Source organism: Callithrix jacchus, chromosome 10, assembly GCF_049354715.1.
Source record: "Callithrix jacchus isolate 240 chromosome 10, calJac240_pri, whole genome shotgun sequence".
In the NCBI taxonomy this organism is placed as follows: Eukaryota; Metazoa; Chordata; class Mammalia; order Primates; family Cebidae; genus Callithrix; species Callithrix jacchus.
Genome location: NC_133511.1, coordinates 112,988,139 through 113,006,739, shown reverse-complemented (window position 1 = coordinate 113,006,739; position 18,601 = coordinate 112,988,139). Strand labels below are relative to the sequence as shown.

General features: G+C 48.0%; 2 long non-coding RNA genes and 1 pseudogene across 12 annotated transcripts in view; 2 read left to right on the top strand and 1 right to left on the bottom strand.

Annotated features, from left to right (window-relative positions):
* The first annotated feature begins 1,593 nt into the window (after positions 1-1,593).
* LOC100400802 (interleukin-32-like) lies at positions 1,594-2,064 on the top strand (annotated as a pseudogene).
* Positions 2,065-2,219: 155 nt separating this feature from the next.
* LOC103796311 (uncharacterized) overlaps positions 2,220-18,601 on the bottom strand; it is a 31,638-nt gene continuing 15,256 nt past the window's right edge. The window contains exons 3-4 of the long non-coding RNA XR_008474785.2: positions 8,946-9,012; positions 2,220-8,527 (exon numbers count right to left, since the gene is read on the bottom strand). This is a non-coding gene — a long non-coding RNA (uncharacterized LOC103796311). The remainder of the gene's footprint in view (positions 8,528-8,945; positions 9,013-18,601) is intronic.
* Positions 9,191-18,601, top strand: part of LOC118145499 (uncharacterized) — a 72,518-nt gene continuing 63,107 nt past the window's right edge. For 6 of the 11 annotated variants that reach the window (XR_008474787.2, XR_013523431.1, XR_013523426.1 and 3 more), the window contains exons 1-3: positions 9,191-9,466; positions 9,950-10,153; positions 17,650-17,731. This is a non-coding gene — a long non-coding RNA (uncharacterized LOC118145499). The remainder of the gene's footprint in view (positions 9,467-9,949; positions 10,154-17,649; positions 17,732-18,601) is intronic. The other 5 variants (XR_013523432.1, XR_013523429.1, XR_013523428.1 and 2 more) reach the window with 3 other exon arrangements.

Here is an 18,601-nt window from a genome sequence, read left to right as displayed (position 1 = left end):
AGGTCAGGAGTTCGAGACCAGCATGGGCAACATAACGAGACCCTGTCTCAAAAAGAAAAAATAAAATAAAATATTGCTGGGAGTAGTGGCCCATGCCTGTAATAATCCCAGCACTTTGGGAAGCCAAGGCAGGAGGATCACTTGGGGTCAGGAGTTCGAGACCAGCCTGGCCAACATGGTAAAATCCCATCTCTACTAAAAATACAAAATTAGCTGGGCGTGGTGGCGTGCACCTGTAATCCCAGCTACTTGGGAGGCTGAGGCAGGAGAATCACTTGAACCCAGAGGCAGAGGTTGCAGTGAGCCAAAATCACGCCACTGCACTCCAGCCTGGGCAGAAAGAGAGAAACTCCATCTCAATTAAAAATGAAAAAAACAAGTAGGTACTCAACAAAAATGTGTTGCATGAATGAAGAAACAAGGGAGAGATCAATAAAGTCCTTCCAAAATCAGACAAACCACCTGCCACTCCACCCCTGCCTACTCTGCTTGCTTTTCTTTGATTTCCATGTCTTAACCCCAGTGTTTCTCAAACAATAGTGTTGTAAGGGCATCCTGAGGACATTGTGGAGTTGAAGTGGCCTTGGTATATGGTGACATCCTAGGTTTCTTCATTCCTCATTCCCCTGAGACACTTTTTGAACAAAAGGATAGAGTGGAGTTATCCTCAGGGGCAGAATTGCTGAGGATAAGAACAGGCAGGCGGATGGATGTGTGTCTGCAGCCCTCATATGTTGTAACAGTCGGTCAAGGCCACCAGGTGTCACAGGCAGAGGAAGGCTGGAGCCCTACTGGACAGTCACTGTAAAGACAGGAAACTGGCCAGGCGTGGTGGCTCACGCCTGTAATCCCAGCACTTTGGGAGGCTGAGGCAGGTGCATCTCGAGGTCAGGAGTTCAAGACCAACCTGGCCAAGATGCTGAAACCCCGTCTCTACTGAAAATACAAAAATTAGCTGGGTATGGTGGTAGGCACCTGTAGTCCCAGCTACACAGGAGGCTGAGGCAGAGAATTGCTCGAACCCAGGAGGTGGAGGTTGCAGTGAGCCAACATTGCGCCATTGCACTCCAGCCTGGGTGACAGAATGAGACTTGGTCTCAAAAAAAAGAGGGCCAGGTGCGGTGACTCACGCCTGTAATCCCAGCACTTAGGGAGGCCAAGGTGGGCGGGTAACAAGATCAGGAGTTCAAGATCGGCCTGATCAACATGGTGAAACCCTAACTCTACTAAAAATACAAAAAAATTAGCTGGGCGTGGTGGCTCATGCCTGTAATTCCAGCTACTCAGGGGCTGAGGCAGGAGAATCACTTGAATCTGGGAGGCAGAGGTTGCAGCAAGCCGAGATCGAGCCATTGCACTCCAGCCTGGGCAACAGGAGTGAACTCCGTCTCAAAAAAAAAAAAAAAAAAAGAGGTTGGAGAAGGTGACTGTCTCAGTGGAGCTGGGTCATCCCGGGTAGGGGGTCGGGGTCCCTGAAGCAGGTCCTGGCTCCTGGAACTCTTGGCCACCACGTGCTTCGCCAAGGTCCACTCTGATAACAATAAGAATCAGAAGGCCCAACTGTGTCAGCCCTTTGAAAAATTTGCTGGTGTGATGGAAAATCCAGAATCAAAACTGGAGAGGTGAAGTTGAGCATGAAAGAGCTGGAGGACAACGTCAAAGTGTGGTGTCTGGACACTGTGGTGGCTTAGTGTCAGAGATAGCGCCCGGAGCTCACTCCTCTACTTGAGAAAGAAGGAGATGAATTACGGTGCAGAGGCAACAGACCCCCTGTCCTGGAAGTTGAGGATCCTGAAACCAAGGAGCACAGGAGCGCTTTTGTGACAAGGTCATGAGATGGTTCCAGGCCATGCTGCAGTGGCTGCGGACGTGGTGGCAGACGGTTGTGGCCTGGGTGAAGGAGAAGGTGGAGGTCCTGGTCCATGCAGTGCAGGCCCTCTGGAAAGAGTTCGAGAGTTTCTGCTGCTCTCTGACCGAGCTCTTCATGTCCTTTTTACAGTCCCAAGGAGCCCCCCAAAGGGGATGGAGGAGCTGACACCCCAGAAGTACTCTGAACCCCAATGAAGCTACTGACACCACCTTTGCCCTCCCCCTCACTGTGTACCCACCCTGACCCCTCCCTCAGCTCTCCTGTGCCCCACCCCCATCCCACACACCCAATCTCCCTGCCTGGCATTCCTGCTGCAGCTCTGACCTGGTGCAGTCACCCTAGCATCTTAACAAAACTTGCTTATACTTAAAAAAAAAAAAAAAAAGACAGGAAACTAGGCCGGCCATGGTGGTGAATGCCTGTAATCCCAGCACTTTGGGAAACCGAGATGGGTGGATCGCTTGAGGTCAGGAGTTCAAGACGAGCCTGGCCAACATGGTGAAACTCCATCTCTACTGAATATGCAAAAATTAGCCAAGCCTGGTGGTGCACGCCTATAATCCCAGCTACTCAGACGGCTGAGGCAGGAGAATCACTTAAACCCAGGAGGCAGAGGTTGTACTGAGCAGAGATCATGCCATTGTACTCCATCCTGGGCAACAGAGCAAGAATCCATTTTGGAAAAAAAAAAAAAAAAAAAGACAGGAAACCTGAGCCCAGGGAGTATAGGTCTGACTCCTTTGGTTGCAAATAATGGAAATCCATCTCAAATAACCATGAGAGAAAAAGAAAGACATTATATTGCTCCATCACTTGGAATTTCAGGGATGATGCTGGTTTTAGGTATGGATAGATCTAGACATTCAAATAAGGCCTCAGCTTTTCTCTCTCTCTGGCCAGTTGTTTTTCTCTCTCTGTTTGCCCATAGCAGCCCCTCAGCAAGAAGCTTTCAGCAAATGATGGCTGCTGACAACCCTCTGTACTCTTCCAGTTGCACGGAGTTCTAGCCCTCATGACTATGTTTAAGTTTGGGACAGAGAGGAGAGGTTGTCCCAAGGGAGGAAGCAGGAAATGTTTCCTTTTGTCAAAAAAATCAAAAGTTTTCTGGGTGGGGAGCTAGGGGAGGGATAGTATGGGGTGGAGAGACTGGGGTAGGATAACATTAGGAGAAATATATAATGTAGGTGACGGGGGGGATGGAGGCAGCAAACCACCGTGGCATGTGTATACCTATGTAACAATCCTGCATGATCTGCACATGTACCCCAGAACTTAAAGTAAAAAAAAGAAAAATAAATAAAATCTTTCTCAGACGCTCCAGAGTAGACCTCCCGTTAGGTGTTATTGGCAAAGCTGCAAGGGGAGCTGGGAAAGTAGGAAACAGAGTCATTATTGGCTTAGACATGTAAGAATCTACCATCTGGGGCTGGCCATGTGGTCACCCTCAATGAAACTAGTGTTTTTTTGTTTTTTTGTTTTTTTTGAGATGAGTCTTGCTCTGCCACCCAGCCTGGAGTGTAGTGGCACGATCTCAGCTCACTGCAGCTTCAACCTCCCAGGCTCAAGCAATTCTCCTGCCTCAGCCTCCTGAGTAGCTGGGACTACAGGCATGCACCATCATACCCAGCTAATTTTGGTATTTTTAGTAGAGATGGGGTTTCGCCATGCTGGCCAGGCTGGTCTCAAACTCCTGAACTCAAGTGATCCGCCCCCTCAGCCTCCCAAAGTGCTGGGATTACAGGCATGAGCCACTGCACCCAGCCACCAGATCTTTTAACAAGAATGAGGAGGAGAAGTTTTGCAAAAGTGGAAATGCTAGCTAGCCAGACACAACTAATGTGCATACTAGGATTGGAGAACAAGGAATGAAAGCCCGGAAAAGTGAGTTGGATCAAGGGAGGTGGGGGCATGGCTCCAAAGGAGAGGATGGTCCAGCTATGGACGACACCTGTTGGAACGTTTCCGGAAATGTACATTTCTTATCCGAGGATATTCTGGAGCAGGAGCACAACAAATACAGAAGATTCTGGGTGAGCAAGTGACAGGGCTCCTCATCACACAAAGAGCCCGAGTTCCTCTGTTTTTGTTCAATCCCCACTCTTTGTTTTCCAAGGTGGCCCAAAACCAAATCAACAAAAATTCAGCTCTGGCCAGATGGGGGGGGCCTCACACCTGTAATCCCAAGTGTGTACATTTTGGGAAACTGAGGCAGGCAGATCACCTGAGATCACAAGTTGGAGACTAGCCTGACCAACATGGTGAAAACCCATCTCTACTCAAAACACAAAAAGTTAGCCAGGCATGGTGGCGAGCGCCTGTAATCCCAGCTACTCGGGAGGCTGAGGCAGCACAACGTCTTGAACCTGGGAGGTGGAGGGTGCAGTGAACTGAGATCGCGCCATTGCATCCCATCCTGGACGAGAGCTAAGCTTCATCTCAAAAAAAAAAAAAAAAAAAGCAGCAGCTGAGGCACTGAGGAAAGACATGCTCAAAAGTCCTCAGGGGCTCCCTACCAACCCTGAACTCCAGACCAAATTCTGAATCTGGCCCTATTGTCCTCTCCAGCCTTATCTCTCACTGTAACTCTGCTCCTCCTCCAGCCCGTTACCACAGCTCCCGGCAGCTCCCTGCAGCTCCCTAAATCCAGCCCAGACCCTCCTGACTCCAGGATTTTGTCCCTGCTGTCCTTTCCGCCCTTTTCTAGCTATGACATCTCTGTGTTTTCTTATCTACAAAATAGGAAGTCCCTCCCTTATAAGGTATTGTGAGGGTTACAAAAATGAAATCAAACATGGTAAGTGCTTAGAATATTGCCTGGCACAGTTTAAATGCTCACTGTATGTTAGCTATTATTATTGTACATGAATCCCTGGTTTTTTGTTTTCTTTTTTTGAGATGGAGTTTCATTCTTGTTACCCAGGCTGGAGTACAATGGAGCAATCTCGGCTCACTGCAACCTCCGCCTCCCGGGTTCAAGTGATTGTCCTGTCTCAGCCTCCTAAGTGGCTGGGATTTCAGGTGCCCACCACCACGCCAGCTAATTTTTTGTATTTTTATTAGAGTCAAGGTTTCACCATGTTAGCCAGGCTGGTCTCAAACTCCTGACCTCAGATGATCCACCCACCTCAGCCTCCCAAAGTGCTAGGATTATAGGCGTGAGCCACCACTCCCAGCCCATTTGTTGCTTTTAGAGAAGTCTCACTCTGTCACCCAGGCTGGAGTGCAATGGCACAATCAAAGCTCACTACAGCATCTGCCTCCAGGGCTCAAGCGATCCTCCTGCCTCAGCCTCCCAAGTTGCTGGGACTACAGGCACACACCATCACACCTGGCTGACTCTCGGTTTGAAGTACTAACAAACTTGGTGCCATGGCACTTGGCATCCACATCACAGTCCTTACCCATTTATTCCTTGCTGTATTTGTGAATGTGTCTGGAGTGAGCATCACGAGGCCCAGGGTGATACATGTGGCTCCCCTGGCATCTTGCTCAACTTCGTTGTGGGCGTGCCAAGCACACAGATGGTCCAGCTGAGATGAGATGGAAGACAGCCAGCCTGTTAAGGGGCAGAACCTCTTCATCCAGGATGGCTTGGAGAATGAAGTGCTAGCCTGGGCAGAAAGTTCCCTCTTGCTGGCCAGAGAGTCACATTAGGAAACGGAGCCCACCCACAATTTCACAACGAAGCCGTTAGGAAAGTGAGACAAATTCATCCACCGATGGTGTGCGGTTAAGGCCTGGCGCCAGGCATCTCCCCCAAAAAGGCAGGAACCTGCCACTGCGAAGAGATGAGGATTGAGCCTCCCTCCTGGGCCCAGGAGCAGTGACTCAGCAGGAAGCCAGCCAAGGCCTGAGTCACTCCTTCCCCTACAACCACACCCAGGTTTTCCTTAAGGGCTTGGAAAGTTCACTGGCAGCTGGAGGTATAAGTCTTTGGTACCTGGGTCTACCCAGGCTAATTAAATCATTTCTTTAATGATTTAATAGCTTAGTATTTAAGAGCACAAATTCTGCCTTCCTTAGCAGCTACCTCCTGGAGCAAGTGTCTTATCATCTCTGGCCACAGTTTGCCCATCTGTAAATGGGTAAATAACAGTACCTGCCCCCAGGAGTGAGAAAGCTTAGAATAGTATGCGGCATGTCCACGGGGCTCCTCTGAAACACAGGCCTGGTCTCATGTCAAGGGCTTTGCATTTGTTGTTTGCTTTTCCTTTTTTCTTTTCTTCTTCTTTTTTTTAATGACAGAGTCTCCCTCTGTCACCCAGGCTCGCTGCAACCTCCACCTCCCAGGTTCAAGCAATTCTGCCTCAGCCTCCCAGCTGGAACCACCAAGTAGCTACATGCACGCACCACCCTGACTAGCTAATTTTTGGGTTTTTTTTTGTTTTGTTTTGAGATGAAGTCTTGCTCTGTCATCCAGGCTGGAGTGCAGTGGCTCAATCTCAGCTCACTGCAACCTCCACCTCCCGGGTTCAAGCGAGTCTCCCGCCTCAGCCTCCCAAATAGCTGGGACTACAGGTGTGCGCCACCATGCCCAGCTAATTTTTGTATTTTTAGTAGAGACGAGTTTTCACCATGTTGGCCAGGATAGTCTCGATCCCTTGACCTCATGATCTGCCCACCTCAGCCTCCCAAAGTGCTGGGATTACAGGCGTGAGCCACTGCACCCAGCCTTAATATTTGTATTTTTGGTAGAGACGGGTTTTGCCACGTTGGCCAGGCTGGTCTCAAACTCCTGACTCAGGTAATCCACCCACCTCGGCCTCCCAAAGTACTGGGCTACAGGCGTGAGCCACCGCGCCTGGCTGCCACATTTGTTGTTTTCTCTGCCTAGAATGCTTTTGCTCCAGACAGCCACGTGGCCAGCTCTCTCAACTAAATCAGGTATTTACTAAATATTCATCTTCTCAGTGAAGCCTACAATGGCCAACGCTTCTGACTGCTCCTCCACACTCCTTGTCCCCTTTCCCACCTTCCTCCTCAGGACTTACCACCGTCTAGCTTGTATCTTCTCTGTTGATCTCCCCCGACCCACAATGAAATCCAAGTTCCATTGTTGTCTGTTTTCTTCACTGCTGTATTCCCAAGACCTAGAAAAGTGCCGGCACATAGTAGCTCTCAATATACACATGGGGGTCCAGGCGGGGTGGCTCTTATCCCAGCACTTTGGGGCTGAGCAGGGAAGATCGCTTGAGCCCAGGAGCTGGAGACCCACCTGGGCAACATAGTGAGACCCTGTCTCTACAAAATAGAAAATACAAAAATTAGCCAGGTATTGGGGTGCCTGCCTATGGCCCCAGCTACTTGGGAGGCTGAGGCATGAGGATTGCTTGAGCTCAGGAGGTTGAGGCTGCAGTGACCCGAGATCATAATGACTATACTCCAGCCTAGGCCACAGAGTGAGAGACCCATTCTCCAAAAAAAAAAACCCCCACTGGGTTTAGTGGCTTACCCATTTAATCCCACCATTTCGGGAGACTAAGGCAAGAGAACCACTTGAGCTCAGGAGTGTGAGACCTGCCTGGGCAAGATAGTGAAAACCTGTCTCTACTTAAAAAAAGGCTGGGCACAGTGGCCCACACTAATCCCAGCAGTGTGGGAGGTCAAGGCGGGTGGATCACCTGAGGTCAGGAGTCTGAGACTAGCCTGGCCAATACGGTAAAGCCCTGTCTCTACTAAAATTACAAAAATTAGCTGGGCGTGATCACATGCACCTGTAGTCCCAGCTATTCAGGAGGCCGAGGCAGGAGAATTGCTTGAACTCAGGAGGCAGAGGTTGCAGTGAACCGAGATGGTGTCACTGCACTCCAGCCTGGGTGACAGAGCAAGACTCCATCTCAAAAAGCAAAACAAAACAAAAACCCCACAGCCTAGCCAACATGGGAAACCCTGTTTCTACCAAAGAAATCCAAAAATTAGTTAGGCGTGGTGGTGCACACCTATAGTCCCAGCTATTCAGGAGGCTGAGCCAGGAGAATTGCTTGAACCTAGGAGGCAGAGGTTGCAATGAGCCGAGATTGTGTCACTGCACTCCAGCCTGGCTGACAGAGTGAGACCCTGTCTCAAAAAAAAGGAGCCAGTGTGGTTACACAGGCTTGTAGTTTCTGCTATTCAGAAGTCCGAAGTGGGATAATCACTTGAGCCCCAGAAAAACAAAACTATGTGTGTGTGTGTGTGTGTGTGTGTGTGTGTACAGACATCTACGTGGAATGAATGTCAACTTATTCACTATTTTTTTTGAGGCAGATGGCCAATAAATACTGTATGTGAATCAACAGACTAGTGAGACCCAAGGAATTTTGCAACCCCCACCCAAAGGCATTTAAATTCAAATTTAACATATAAATGCAAAAGATAACCAGCCAACCACCTCTCTAAGCTGCATTCCCTAACTGTAAATTTCTCTTATCTCCCACTTGAGCTTTCTGATTTTAAAATATCCGAGTATCAATATGATTCAGAGCCCTTTATTATTCTGAAATGTTTTAACTCCATGAGGGCACTACCATGACATCAAGACCCCAGGTGGCTTCACAGGTCCAACTGTCAGTTCCAATCCTACTAGCGGCCCTATTCTGGGCTGCTGTGCTGCTCTTTCAATTCCTCCAAGATTCAGCTGGGGGTAACTCACCAGTGCCTTCCCAAAGCCTAGTAGAACTCCAGACACAAGGAAATGAGTGAATGAGTGAATACTTGGAATCTCTCTCCATGAATGCTATTTCTCCCCGACTCCCCAAGGGTGAAGGTCTGAAAAGACACCCAGTTCACATCGCTAAAGAGAACTCCTAGCGCAGTCCGCTACATCTGCGAGGAGATTGGGGTGACCCACCCTCGTCCCCAAAGACAATGGGCGGGGATTTGACTCCTATTCTCAGAAAGGCCCTCCCCGTGACTTTCCCAAACAAAGCGAGGCAGCTCCAAAAGTAGGGAGGCTTCAGTCCTAGAAACGGAAATCGTCGGGACTCCTCCCACCCTCCCCACCTCCCCCACGTGGCATTTTCTCATTAAAAGAGAGGGAATTGAGTCCTGGTGTCACAACCCACCTCCCCCAAACAGATGGAGAAAGAAAGCCTACATGGCTTTAAATGAGAATTTTCATCAGCTGCGTGGCCTTGGAGTTGTCTGAGCCTCTGTCTTTTCATCTGTGAAAAAGGAATAATAATAAAGTGATCTGATTGGTTGCTGGGAAAACGAAATGCAAACCACGCCTTCTCCAGACTTGGCCCTCCCCCAGCCTTTTTTCCCTCGCTCTTTCTTCCCCACCACATTACAATTGTCATTATCATTGTTATTAAGGTTACCCTAGTGAATGAGGAGCCTAGACAGCCAGCCCCACACCAGCTCTCAGTACCACCACCACCTTGCCTCTTAAAGCAAAGAACTTGGAGAAACAAATTCACTGCAACAGATGGGTGTCTGTGCAGCTTAAGAGTGTGTGTGTGTGTGTGTGTGTGTGTGTGTGTGTGTGTTTTAGACAGGGTCTGACTGTGTCTTCCAGGCTGGAGTGCAGTGACGTGATCTCGGCTCACTGAAACCTCTGCCTCCCAGGTTCAAATGAGTCTCCTGCCTCAGCCTCCTGAACAGCTGGGATTACAGGTATGTGCCACCATAACCGGCTAATTTTTGTATTTTGAGTAGAGACGGGGGTTTCACCACGTTGGCCAGGCTGGTCTCGAACTCCTGACCTCAAGTGTTCTGCCTGCCCCAGCCTCCCAAAATGCTGGGATTACAGGCTGAGCCACTGTGCTCAACCTAGCAACCCCCGTTAGTTTTCAGCTGCTCCCTGTTATTGGCCCCATACCTCTACCCATCCCCACTATTTCCTTATAATTATCCTTTTTTTAAAAAAGTAATTTTTCTGTTGAGACAGGGTCTTTCTCTGTCACCCAGGCTGGAGTGCTAAGGTGTGATCATGGCTCACTGCAGCCTCAATCTTCCCATCTCAAGTGACCTCAGTCTCCCAAGTAGCTGGGACCACAGGTGTGCTCACAGCATCACACCCAGCTAATTTTTTTCTTTTTTGTAGAGATAAAGTGTCACTATGTTGCCCAGGCTGATCAAGCTATTTTCCCTCCTCAGCCTCTCAAAGTGCTGGGATTACGGGCATGAGCCACCTTGCCTGGCCATAATCATCATTTTTATAGAAACCTTACATGATCACAGCTCACTGATGAAGAAGTGAATATTTTTTAGGCAATTTCTGCCAGAAACGACGGTGTGAAGACATTGCCTGCCAGTCCTGCAGCCTTGAACACATCACTCATCCTTCTGCTGACCCCAGTGGTAGGTTTCCCAATCTATTTGTTCATCTGTTCCTCCCACTAACTAACCTGCCAGCACCAGGGGCTGAGATAAGTTTTGCTCCTCCATTCAGTTCTTGATCTTTGGTGTCTAGCACCCAGCGGTGCTGAATAAATACCGCTTGGCTGTAAATGTGAACAAAAGCCATCTAGAGAGGTTTTCTCTCGCTTCTCCATCCCTCCCCATCTGGGGATGGGGAGGAGTGGGGCAGAGCTTCCCGCTTTCTTCTTGTTCCCTTCCTGACCATGGGGTCTTGAGAACTGGGCATCTGCCCCTCTGTAGCCTGACAGTTCTTCCGCTTTCTCTTTGTCATTGACAATACAGCCTTTGACCACTAAACCTGAAGTGGCTCCAACGTTAGTGAATCTAGGACAGAGGGATCTGGAGATCCAGAGGCTGCCTTTGAGTACAATCTTTGCAGCTAACCTGCTGTGCGATCTCAGGCAAGCAACCTCCTCTCTAATCTGCAGACCGAAAACTAACATTCATTGTATGCTTATAAGGTATTTTGTTTTGTTTTGTTTTGTTTTGTTTTTTTTGAGACGGAGTTTCGCTCTTGTTACCCAGGCTGGAGTGCAATGGCACGATCTCAGCTTACCGCAACCTCCGCCTCCTGGGTTCAGGCAACTCTCCTGCCTCAGCCTCCTGAGTAGCTGGGATTACAGGCACGCACCACCATGCCCCGCTAATTTTTTGTATTTTTAGTAGAGACGGGGTTTCACCATGTTGACCAGGATGGTCTCGATTTCTTGACCTCGTGATCCACCTGCCTCGACCTCCCAAAGTGCTGGGATTACAAGCGTGAGCCACCGCACCTGGCCCTGCTTATAAGGTGTTTAGGCAGGCATTCACACTGTTATCTCATTTAGGATGTGAAATGAAGGAGTTGAATTACACAATTTATAAATCGCCTTTTGGGAAAGGTTTCACTAGTGGCTTTCAAAACCACTCCAGTTCTCCATCTGTGGAAGAGGCTGTGATGCCACAGAGAGAGCACAGGGTATGGTGCCAGGCCAACTGGCCTGGTGTTTGAATCTCTGGTCTATCATTTACCAGCTGTGCTGAGGTGGGCAAGTCACATGGGCACTCTGAACCTCAGTTGCCTCATCTCCAAAATGGGAACAATAATACCCCCCTTGCAGGGCTGCCTGGAGGATAAAATGGGACAGCGTGTGGAGGAAGCTAGCACTGCACTTGGCATACAGTAGGAATCGACCAATATCAGTCCCTGCCCCTTCCCAAAGAAGACTGGAAGATGAGTCTTGGTGCAAATTATTTATGCTATCCTCTGAAGTCTTTGGCTTGGGTTTGGTTTTCAAGAAGGAAGCAGAAATTTACATCTGACGGTCTAAAAGAGTGCTGATGGGGAAGGTTTCATTTCTGTAGCCTCTGATCCAAGACAGTGTCGACAGTCTTCACCCTGAATCCTAGCAAAGTCAGCCTTCCTTCAAGACTCTGCTACCCAAGAACAAATATAGTTCTTTAAAAAGTGTCCCCTGCTGGATGGCATGACTCACACCTGTAATCCCAGCACTTTCGGAGGCTGAGGCAGGCAGATCACCTGAGGTCAGAAGTTCGAGACCAGCCTGAACAACATGAAGAAACCCTGTCTCTACTAAAAATACAAACAGTGGTGCATGCCTGTAATCCCAGCTACTCAGAAGGCTGAGGCAGGAGAATCGTTTGAACCTGGGAGGCGAAGGTTGTGGTGAGCTGAGATCGCGCCATTGCACACCAGCCTGGGCAACAAGAGTGAAACTCTGTCTCAAAAAAAAAAAAAGTGTCCCCCTTCACTGTGCTAAGGTGCAGCCCAGAATCTCGGTCACTTTTTCTGAGAGTCCCTCTTGGACCCCCCCTATTTACAATTCCAGCCCCTCCCCTGCCTCTGGAAGTCCCTGTTCCTCTTTCCTGCTTGATTTTTCTCCATAGCACGTATCATCTCAGAACACACACATTTCAGCAGCATGAAAGCACTATTAGTATAGGGCTTGTGAATGCTGGATTCACTGTAGAATCTCCAGTGCTGAGAACAAGACCTGCATTCGTAGGCACTAAAGTTTGCTGAAAGAATGAATCTGGGCCTGAGCTAAAGCCAGCTCACAGCTATGGCCAAATAATAATAAAATCTCCTGGGAGCCCCTCATTTTTTTCTCTCTCTCTTTTTTTCTTTTTAAAGACGGGGTTTCACCATGTTGGTCAGGCTGGTCTTGAACTCCCGACCTCAGGTGATCCGCCCCCCTTGGCCTCCAAAGTGCTTGGATTATAGGCATGAGCCACCACACCTGGCCGAGCCCCTCATTTTGCAGTTTTGGTTAACATGAGTGTCATAATACCTACAAATGCTTTTCATAATATTTATTTGATCCTGCTGGGTGGGATGGCAGGTAATCTAGCTACTTGGGAGGCTGAGGCAGATGGAGCACTTGAGCTCAGGAGTTCGAGGCTGCAATGAGCTATAATCACACCTCTGCACTCCAGCCTGGGCGACAGAGCAAGACCCTGTGTCTAAAAATATAATATTAAAATAATAATATTAATTTGGCCCTGTGCAGAAGGATTTGACTCTGTATTTTCCAGATGAAGAAACCCAACTCAGAGAGAAGAAATATCTCTTGAAAACAGAGGAAACGCTTTTGGCAAGTCACTTCCTTTCACTAATCTCATTCTTCCTTATCTCTAACATGAAAAGACTTGGACTGAGTCTCTTCTGGAGCTAAGACTTTAAATTCTTAAATCCTATGACCTGATTACCACCACTACCATCCCCCACCCCACATGTTTTTTTTTTTTTTTTTTTGAGACAGATTCTTGCCCTGTCACCCAGGCTGGAGTGCAGTGGTGCGATCTCAGCTAATAACAACCTCCACTTCCCAGGCTCAAGTGATCCCCCCACTTCAGCCTCCCCAGTAGGTGGGACAACAGGCATGCCACCACACCCAGCTAAGTTTTTTATTGTTTCGTAGAGATGGGGTTTTGTTATGTTACCCAGGCTGGCCTCGAACTCCTGGCCTCAAGCAATCCTCCTGCCTCAGCCTCCCAAAGTGCTGGGATTACAGACGTGAGCCACCATGCCCAGCCTATAGATTTCCAATAGTCTCCTACCTCTCCTAACTGGCTACCTCTAGGCACTTCTTTAATCCATCCTATACACTAGTATTAAACAAACCTTGCTTTCAAGAAATCAACAACTTTCAGCAGCTCTCTACTGCCCACAGAAAACAGAGGCTTTAGGCTACAATCTGAGGCCCTCCTCAGTCTCGCCCTAATCCTTTCAAATATGTCTCCCTACCCCACTCCTTTGTTTCTTGAGAATTCTTTGTTCTAATCAATGCATCCCATGCCTCCATTCACTCAATCACTGTTTATTACATCTCTACTTTTTTTTTTGAGACCGAGTTTCGCTCTTGTTACCTAGGCCAGAGTGCAATGATGCTATCTTGGCTCACTGCAACCTCTGCCTCCGGGGGTTCAAGCGATTCCCCTGCCTCAGCCTCCCAAATAGCTGGGATTACAGGCATGCGCCATCACACCTGGCTAATTTTGTATTTTTAGTAGAGACAGGGTTTCTCCATGTTGGTCAGGCTGGTCTCAAACTCCCAACCTCAGGTGATCCGCCTGCCTTGGCCTCCCAAAGTGCTGGGATTACAGGTGTGAGCCACCCTGCCCGGCCTTTTTTTTTTTTTTTTTTTTGAGGAGTCTCGCTCTGTCTCCCAGGCTGGAGTACAATGGTGTAATCTCAGCTCACTGAAACCTCCGCCTTCCAGGTTCAAGTGATCCTCCTACCTCAGCCTCCCAAGTAGCTGGAGTTACAGGCAGGCACTACCACGCTTGGCTAAGTTTTGTATTTTTAGTAGACACGGGGTTTCACCATGTTAGCCAGGCTGGTCTTGAACTCCTGACCTCAGGTAATCCACCTGCGTCAGTCTCCCAAAGTGCTGAGATTACAGGCATGAGCCACCACACCCGCTCTACATCCCTACTATTGCCAAACACTCACGGCTCTAGGCACTAGTGTGATGAACAAGACAAGCTTTATCCTCATGCACTTTACATTCTAGAGGGAAAAATGGACAATAAATAAGCAAATACAAGAATACGATTATTGCAGATAGTGATGAGGGCCAGGCTGTGATAGCAGGAGCACATGCAACGTGATGAATAGGGCGCCGTGATAGGAAGACACTGAGGCTACGCTCGACCTGGTGGTCAGCAAGTCCTCACTGTGGGCACACTTTTAAGGAAGATCTGAGTAAGAAGGGGATGGCCAGGTGGAGACCTGCAGACAGAGAGCTCCAGACAAAAGAAAAAGCAAGTGCAAAGGCCCTTAAAAAAAGCTTCTCATGTCCTCGGGATGAATTGAAGGAAGTAAAGAGGGCAAGGAGATTGGTAGGAGATAAGGTCAGGAAGGTGGGCAGGGGCCAGCTCAGACTCAGCCTGGCCAGGACCTTTTATTCTATTCCAAGTGCAGCAGGAAGCTGATAAAAGATGTTCACACAGGCCGGGAGTGGTGGCTCATGCCTATAATCCTAGCACTTTGGGAGACTAAGGTGGGCGAAGTGCTTGAGCCCAGGTGTTTGAGACCAGCATGGGCAACATAGGGAAATCCCATCTCTACATAAAATTTAAAAATTAGCAGGGTGTGGTGACATGCATCTGTAGTCCCAGCTACTTGGGAAGCTAAAGTGGAAGAATCACTTGAGCCCAGGAGGTTGAGCTTGCAGAGAGCCGAGACTGCACCACTGCACTCCAGCCTCCGTGTCAGAGTGAGACCCTGTCTCAAAACAACAGCAAAAAAAGGAGGTCCAGGCACAGTGGCTCATGCCTGCAATTCCAGCACTTTGGGAGGCCAAGGCAGGCAGATCACTTGAGTCCAGGAGCTTGAGATCAGCCTGGGCAACATGGCAAAACCCCACCAATATACAAATACAAAAATTAGCCAGGCTAAACTCAAGGTGGCAGGCATGTGCCTTGTAGTACAGCTAATTGAGAGGCTGAACAGGAAGATCGCTTGATCCTGGGAGGCGGACGTTGCAGTGAGCTGGGATTACACCACTGCACTCCAGCCTGGGTGACAGAATGAGATTCTGTCTCAAAAAAAAAATTTTTTTTTTAATAATTTTTATTTTTTTTTAGTAGAGACATGGTTTCACCATATTGGTCAGACTGGTCTCGAACTCCTGACCTCAGGTGATCCACCTGCCTCAGCCTCCCAAAGTGCTGGGATTACAGGCATGAGCCACCGTGCCCAGCCTAAAAAAAAAAATTTTTTTAAGTAAAAAGAAGATGTTCACAGAAAAGTGAAATGATTTGTTTTATTTTTTTTTAATTAATTAAATTTTTTTGAGACAGAGATTCCCCCTTGTTGCCCAGGCTGGAGTGCAACAGTGCAGTCTTGGCTCACTGCAACCTCTGCATCCCAGGTTCAAGCGATTCTCCTACCTCAGCCTCCCAAGTAGCTGGGATTACAGGCATGCATCACACCAGGCCCAGCTAATTTTTATAGTTTTAGTAGAGACGGGGTTTCATCATGTTGGCCAGGCTAGTCTTAAACTCCTGACCTCAGGTGATCCGCTCACCTCGGCCTCCCAAAGTGCTGGGATTACAGCATGAGCCACCGTGCCCAGCCATAATCTGTTTTAAAAGATGATTCTATCTGTTCTCACACTACTCAAAAAAAAATAAAAGGAAAAAAAAGATGATTCTAGCTATTGTGTGGAGAACAAACTGTGAAAAGTGTAAAAGAAATAAAGAGACCAGGCCAGGCGCAATGGCTCACACCTGCAATCCCAGCACTTTGGAAGGCCGAGGCGGGTGGATCGCTTGAGGTCAGAGTTTGAGACCTGCCTGGCCAACATGGTGAAACCTGATCTCTACTAAAAATTAAAAAAAAATTTTAAATGTGGGCTGGCACGGTGGTGCGCACCTATAATCCAAGCTACTCAGGAGGCTGAGAATCACTTTAACCTGGGAGGCAGAGGTTGCAGTGAGCCAAGATCGCACCACAGCACTCCAGCCTAGGCGATAGAGTGGGACCTTTTCTCAAAAAAAAAAAAAAGTAAGGAGACCAGTGTCGAGGCCTTTGAAGAGAAACCATGGTGAGGAGAGATGTGGCCTGAAGGCAGGTGGCAGTGCAGATGAACAGAAGTGGAGGAATTATAGATGTTTCTGGAAGTAGAGCTAACCAGACCAGCTGGTGGAGCCTTTAGAGGAGACACAGGGTAGTGGGGATAGGAAGAGTAAATATTTTAGGCTCAAGGCCCTCCTCAGCAAGAGTGGATGCTTTTCCTCCCCTCTTTATTTTCACTCCATATCCTCTCTCTACTCTGCTTTCTCTTCATGTCTAAACCTATCCATTTTCCTTTACTTCTTATTCTTTTTTTTTTTTTTTTGGAGACAGAGTTTCGCTCTTATTACCCAGGCTGGAATGCAATGGCGCGATCTTGGCTCACCGCAACCTCCGCCTCCTGGGTTCAGGCAATTCTCCTGCCTCAGCCTCCCGAGTAGCTGGGACTACAGGTGCGCACCACCATGCCCAGCTAATTTTTGTATTTTTAGTAGAGACGGGGTTTCACCATGTTGACCAGGATGATCTCGATCTCTTGACCTCGTGATCCACCCGCTTCGGCCTCCCAAAGTGCTGGGATTATAGAGCCACCACGCCTGGCCTTTTTTGAGATGGATTCACACTCTGTCACCCAGGCTGGAGTGCAGTGGTGGGATCTCAGCTCACTGCAACCTCTGCCTCCCAGGGTCAAGAAATTCTCCTGCCTCAGCCTGCAGAGTAGCTGGGATTAGGGGTGCCCAACACCACATCTGGCTGATTTTTGTTGTTGTTATTTTTGGTAGAGATGGTGTTTCACCATATTGGTCAGGCTGATCTTGAACTCCTGACATCAGGTGATCCACCCACCTCAGCCTCCCAAAGTGCTGTAATTATAGGCATGAGGTCCCATGCCCATCCTCTTCTTTCTTTTTTTTTTCTACTAGATAAAGGGTTTCTCCAGGCATGGTGGCTCACGCCTGTAATCCCAGCACTTTGGGAGGCCGAGGTGGGCAGATCACTTGAGGTAAGGGGTTCGAGACCAGACTGACCAGCCTGACCCCGTCTTTACTAAAAATACAAAATTAGCCAGCCATGGTGGCCCATGCCTGTAATCCCAGCTACTGGTGGGGGAGGGGGCCGAGGCAGGAGTATCACTTGAACCCTGGAGGCAGAGGTTGTGGTTAACTGAGATCGCACCATTGCACTGCAGCCTGGGCAACAAGAGCAAAACTCCGTCTCAAAAAAAAAAGAAAAAGGGGTCTCATTATGTTGCCCAAGCTGGTCTTAAACTCCGAGGCTCAAGCAATCTTCCCATCTTGGCCTCCCAAAGTGCTGGGATTACAAGCAGGAACCACTACTTCTGGCCTCCATTTTCCTAGAAGACTCATACCCCCATCTTCCATTTTGGGGCACCTTCCTTTTCTGTTCTTTTCAGTCCTAAGAATCTTCCTTCACTGAATCTCTGGCTCCTGCTGGGTGCATATCCAACAGTACATATTGGATGGAATTCTCTTTTGGTGACTATTTTCTGCTCCCCTCTTAGGGATCAGTTCTTTAAGAGTAGGTGGGACAGAATGGCATGTTAGCTATGGGTGCTGTCAGAATCTCATTTTTTAGTGCTGTCAGACAAGTTGCTGACTTATCTGAACCTCAACTTCAAAGCTAAAAAAAAAAAAGGAGGAGGGATTGTATAATTACATAGATAATGCATATAAAGTGCTTAGTACTGTGCCTGGCATGTTAGTAAGACTTCAAGGGTTGATTGCTGTGGCTTTTTTTTTTTTTTTTAGATAAGGTTTTATTATATTATTTATGTAAATAATGATGAATATCATATTTAAATTATAACATATTTGATAGTCTTTGCAGCATAAAACCTTTTTGTAACATAAGATTCTCCCTAAAGCATTCCAATTTAAAATTTTCCTCAAAGCATAAGGATTGGCACTTCAACAAAGTGGGAAAAGAGAGAATAGGAGTAGTGATTGGGAATTAAGGTCAAATATTTTTTAAAAACTAAAATGAAAGGGGCTTCCATGGAATCATAATAATAAAGTAAATGAATTAAGGAAAATAGGGTTCCTAGCCATTCTTAAGTTTACAAGTATTTTTTTTTTTTAATTTTTTATTGGATTTTTGGTTTTGGGGTACATGAACAGAGCATGTAAGACAGTTGCGTAGGAACACACATGGCAGTGTGCTTTTCTTTCCTTCTCCCCTTCACCCACATTTGGCATTTCTCCCCAGGCTATCCCTCCCCACCTCCCCCTCCCACTGGCCCTCCCCTTTTCCCCCCAATAGACGCCTGTGTTTAGTACTCCCCTTTCTGTGTCCATGTGTTCTCATTTTTCATCACCCACCTATGAGTGAGAATATGCGGTATTTCA